The sequence below is a fragment of the Medicago truncatula genome, chromosome 5, assembly GCF_003473485.1.
Source record: "Medicago truncatula cultivar Jemalong A17 chromosome 5, MtrunA17r5.0-ANR, whole genome shotgun sequence".
In the NCBI taxonomy this organism is placed as follows: Eukaryota; Viridiplantae; Streptophyta; class Magnoliopsida; order Fabales; family Fabaceae; genus Medicago; species Medicago truncatula.
The window spans coordinates 2,525,145-2,531,144 of NC_053046.1; positions in this window are offsets into that span (position 1 = coordinate 2,525,145).

Sequence of the window (6,000 nt, forward strand, 5' to 3'; positions counted from 1 at the left end):
GGCAAGCCTCCACCTGATCCGTTGCCTCCAAGGTTCAGGTCTGATCTCAAATGTGACTTTCATCAAGGTGCCCTAGGTCATGATGTCGAGGGGTGTTATGCTTTGAAGTATATCGTGAAGAAGCTCATCGATCAAGGGAAGCTGACTTTTGAGAATAATGTTCCACATGTCCTTGACAATCCGCTACCAAATCATGCCGCTGTGAATATGATCGAAGTGTGTGAGGAAGCTCCTAGGCTTGATGTCCGCAATGTCGCAACTCCTCTGGTGCCTCTGCACATCAAGCTGTGCAAAGCTTCTCTGTTCAGCCATGATCATGCCAAGTGTCTAGGATGCCTCCGTGATCCTTTGGGTTGCCATGCTGTTCAAGACGACATCCAAAGCTTGATGGATGATAATCTTCTGACTGTCAGTGATGTTTGCGTGGTCGTGCCAGTTTTTCACGATCCGCCTGTCAAGAGTGTACCTTTGAAGAAGTGTGCTGAGCCTTTGGTGATAAGGTTGCCAGGACCAATTCCTTATGTTTCGGACAAGGCAGTGCCATACAAATACAATGCTACTATGATAGAAAATGGAGTAGAGGTGCCTCTAGCCTCCTTTGCCACAGTAAGCAATATTGCCGAAGGGACTTCTGCAGCACTAAGAAGCGGGAAGGTCCGTCCGCCGTTATTTCAGAAGAAAGTAGCTACACCGACCATTCCGCCAGTTGAAGAAGTAACTCCAACCGTTGTTTCACCCATTGCTACAGATGTGAACCAGTCAGGCAAATCTATAGAGGATTCAAATTTAGATGAGATTCTGAGGATAATAAAGAGGAGCGACTACAAGATCGTTGATCAGTTGCTGCAGACTCCTTCGAAGATATCTGTCTTGTCATTACTCTTGAGCTCTGAGGCTCACAGGAATACCTTGTTGAAAGTGCTGGAGCAGGCATATGTTGACCACGAAGTTACGGTAGATCGGTTTGGTGGCATAGTGGGAAATATTACTGCTTGTAACAACCTCTGGTTCAGTGAAGAAGAGTTGCCGGAAGCGGGAAAGAGTCACAATCTGGCTTTGCACATCTCGGTAAATTGTAAATCAGACATGATATCAAATGTGTTGGTGGATACCGGTTCCTCCCTCAATGTAATGCCCAAGACAACTCTAGATCAGTTGAGCTACCGTGGGACCCCGTTGAGGAGAAGTACTTTCTTGGTCAAAGCTTTTGATGGATCTCGAAAGAATGTGCTGGGAGAGATAGACTTGCCGATAACCATTGGCCCTGAGAATTTCTTGGTTACTTTCCAAGTGATGGACATTAATGCATCCTACAGTTGCCTGCTGGGAAGACCGTGGATACACGATGCAGGTGCGGTTACTTCCACCTTACATCAGAAGTTGAAATTTGTGAAGAATGGAAAACTCGTTACAATCCATGGTGAAGAAGCACACTTAGTCAGCCAATTGTCTTCTTTTTCTTGTATTGAAGCAGGGTCTACTGAAGGGACTGCTTTCCAAGGTTTAACCATTGAAGGTGCAGAGTCTAAGGAAGCTGGGGCTGCTATGGCTTCATTGAAGGATGCTCAGAGAGCCATTCAAGAAGGTCAGACTGCCGGCTGGGGCAAGGTGATACAGCTCTGTGAGAACAAGCGTAAAGAAGGTCTCGGGTTCTCCCCGTCATCAAGGGTTTCCTCGGGAGTCTTCCACAGTGCAGGGTTTGTTAATGCTATCTCTAAAGAAGCCACTGGATCTGGTCTCAGGCCTGTATTTGTTACGCCAGGAAGCATTGCGAGAAATTGGGATGCCATTGACATTCCTTCAATCATGCATGTTTCCGAGTAATGCGTCTTGTTGCTTTAGCGCTTTGTTTTCAAAAATAACAATCCTCTCGCTCTGCCCGAAGCGACAATGATATTTTCTGTAAGGGCGTGTTTGTTTCGGCATTGCCGTTGATTAATAAAAATTGTCGTTTCTTTCACGACTGTTTTTTTAGTGCCTTTTTCTTGGAAAAAATGGTAATGCCAGAAAAAACCAAAACGTTTGTATTTTCTTATTAATTTCAAAAATCTGCATAAAAAAAAAAAAAAAAAAAAAAACTCTTTCTAAAATCATCCAATCATTATATGCAGGTTGAACCATAATAAACCCGTTGAACACAGTAATCCTGCGGTTCCTCCGAATTTTGAATTCCCTGTGTATGAAGCCGAAGATGAGGAAGGTGATGACATACCATATGAGATTACTCGGTTACTTGAGCAAGAAAAGAAAGCCATTCAGCCTCACCAAGAAGAGATTGAGCTTGTCAACATAGGTACCGAGGAGAATAAGCAAGAAATCAAGATTGGTGCTACTCTAGAGGAAGGGGTTAAGCAGAAGATTATCCAACTCCTCCGGGAATATCCGGATATTTTTGCATGGTCCTATGAAGATATGCCAGGTCTAGACCCTATGATCGTGGAGCATCGGATCCCTACCAAGCCTGAATGCCCTCCCGTCAGGCAGAAATTGAGAAGGACTCACCCTGATATGGCTCTCAAGATTAAGAGCGAGGTTCAAAAACAGATTGATGCGGGTTTCCTAATGACAGTTGAGTATCCTGAATGGGTTGCCAATATTGTGCCTGTGCCAAAGAAGGATGGTAAAGTCCGGATGTGTGTTGACTTCAGAGACCTGAATAAAGCCAGTCCAAAAGACAATTTTCCATTACCTCATATTGATGTGCTTGTTGATAATACTGCTCAATCTAAGGTGTTCTCCTTCATGGACGGTTTTTCCGGTTATAATCAGATCAAAATGTCTCCTGAAGATAGAGAAAAGACATCTTTTATCACTCCATGGGGTACTTTCTGCTACAAAGTGATGCCATTCGGTCTAATTAATGCTGGTGCTACCTACCAAAGGGGAATGACCACTCTGTTTCATGACATGATTCACAAAGAAGTTGAGGTATATGTGGATGACATGATTGTGAAGTCAGCAGATGAGGAGCAGCATGTTGAATATTTAACAAAGATGTTTGAAAGGTTAAGAAAATACAAGCTGCGATTGAATCCCAACAAATGTACATTTGGTGTCAGGTCCGGAAAGTTATTAGGCTTCATTGTCAGCCAAAAGGGCATTGAAGTCGATCCTGATAAAGTCCGGGCCATCCGAGAAATGCCAGCTCCACAGACAGAGAAGCAAGTCAGAGGTTTCTTGGGACGTTTGAATTACATCTCCCGATTCATATCTCACATGACCGCAACCTGCGGGCCGATCTTCAAGCTACTCAGAAAGAACCAGCCTGTTGTATGGAATGATGAATGCCAAGAGGCTTTTGATAGCATCAAGAGTTACTTGTTGGAACCACCTATCCTTGTCCCACCCGTGGAAGGAAGGCCTTTGATTATGTATTTGGCAGTATTTGATGAATCCATGGGATGTGTACTTGGTCAACAAGATGAAACTGGAAAGAAAGAGCATGCTATCTACTATCTAAGCAAGAAGTTCACCGACTGCGAAACTCGGTATACAATGCTTGAGAAGACTTGTTGTGCTTTGGCCTGGGCCGCTAAACGCCTGCGTCATTATTTGGTGAATCACACAACTTGGTTGATATCCAGAATGGATCCGATAAAGTATATCTTCGAGAAAGCTGCCGTCACTGGAAAGATTGCACGCTGGCAGATGCTTTTGTCTGAATACGATATTGTGTTCAAAACTCAAAAGGCAATCAAAGGTAGCATTCTTGCCGATCATCTTGCCTACCAACCTCTTGATGATTACCAACCAATTGAGTTTGATTTCCCCGATGAAGAGATCATGTATTTGAAATCCAAAGACTGCGAAGAACCGTTGATTGACGAAGGTCCAGATCCCAATAGCAAGTGGGGTTTAGTCTTTGATGGTGCTGTCAATGCTTATGGCAAAGGAATCGGGGCAGTCATTGTATCCCCGCAGGGGCATCACATTCCTTTTACCGCCAGAATCCTGTTCGAATGTACCAACAATATGGCTGAGTATGAAGCATGTATCTTTGGGATCGAGGAAGCAATTGACATGAGAATCAAACACCTCGACATCTATGGAGATTCCGCGCTCGTCATCAATCAGATAAAGGGTGAATGGGAGACCCACCATGCTAAGTTGATTCCTTATCGTGATTATGCGAGACGTTTGCTGACATATTTTACAAAGGTTGAGCTGCACCATATTCCTCGTGATGAGAACCAAATGGCTGATGCTCTTGCTACTCTATCCTCCATGTTTCGAGTAAACCATTGGAGTGATGTGCCAATAATCAAAATGCAACGCCTTGAAAGACCTTCACATGTGTTTGCTATTGGGGATGTGATCGATCAGGCTGGTGAAAATGTGGTTAACTATAGACCCTGGTATTATGACATCAAACAGTTCTTGCTAAGCCGTGAGTATCCGCCGGGTGCTTCCAAACAAGACAAGAAGACCCTGAGAAGATTGGCCAGTAGATTTCTGTTAGATGGAGATATTCTGTACAAGAGAAACTATGACATGGTGTTGTTAAGATGTGTTGATGAACATGAAGCAGAGCAGTTAATGCATGATGTACATGACGGTACCTTTGGGACCCATGCTACAGGGCACACTATGTCAAGAAAGTTGCTACGGGCAGGTTACTACTGGATGACTATGGAGCATGATTGCTACCAGTACGCCAGAAAATGTCACAAATGTCAAATCTATGCTGATAAGATCCATGTGCCTCCGCATGCTCTCAATGTTATGTCATCCCCATGGCCGTTCTCAATGTGGGGCATTGACATGATTGGAAGAATTGAACCGAAGGCTTCAAATGGTCATCGTTTCATCTTAGTGGCAATTGACTACTTTACCAAATGGGTTGAAGCAGCATCTTATACCAATGTGACCAAGCAAGTGGTAGCTAAGTTCATCAAAAACAACATCATCTGTCGATATGGTGTTCCCAGCAAGATTATTACTGACAATGGTACCAACCTGAACAACAATGTGGTGCAAGCTCTTTGTGAAGAATTCAAAATTGAGCATCATAACTCTTCTCCCTATAGACCTCAGATGAATGGTGCAGTTGAGGCCGCCAACAAGAATATCAAGAGAATTGTCCAAAAGATGGTAACCACTTACAAGGACTGGCATGAGATGTTACCCTATGCTCTGCATGGCTACCGTACTACTGTGCGCAGTTCAACCGGGGCAACCCCTTTCTCTCTTGTATATGGTATGGAAGCAGTTCTTCCTTTGGAAGTGGAGATCCCATCCCTCCGTGTGATCATGGAAGCAAAGTTATCCGAGGCTGAATGGTGCCAAAGCCGGTATGACCAGTTGAATTTGATTGAGGAAAAACGTATGGATGCCATGGCTCGTGGACATTCATATCAAGCCAGAATGAAGACTGCTTTTGACAAGAAAGTCCATCCTCGAGAATTCAAGGTAGGGGAACTTGTATTGAAAAGGAGGATAAGCCAGCAACCCGACCCAAGGGGCAAGTGGACGCCTAACTATGAAGGTCCTTATGTTGTCAAGAAGGCCTTCTCCGGTGGTGCTTTAATCCTTACACACATGGATGGTGTAGAACTTCCAAATCCAGTGAATGCCGATATAGTCAAGAAATACTTTGCCTAGAAATGTGAAAAGAACAGCGTGGTAGGTCGAAAACCCGAAAGGGCGGCCTAGGCAAAAATGCGCTTCCCGGTGGATCGAAAACCCGAAAGGGCGGTCCAGGCAAAAATAAGGGACAAAAAAAAAAACAAATATGAAAAGCTCGCTGAGATTATACACAACTCAGGCAAGAATGAGCGTCTCGATGAGCCGAAAACCCGAAAGGGCGGTTCATGCAAAAATGAGATTGAAACCAAAGGCAAGTAACTATATCTGGCCAACCACCGTCCCCCTTGGGGCATCTGCAGCTGTCAATGCCTATCTTCATCAAAAGCTTCTGTACTTGTGAATTCAAAGTTTCTAAGAACTGTCATGATTACTGTGTTCAATGTACCACCAACCAATAAAATTACCATTTTCCAA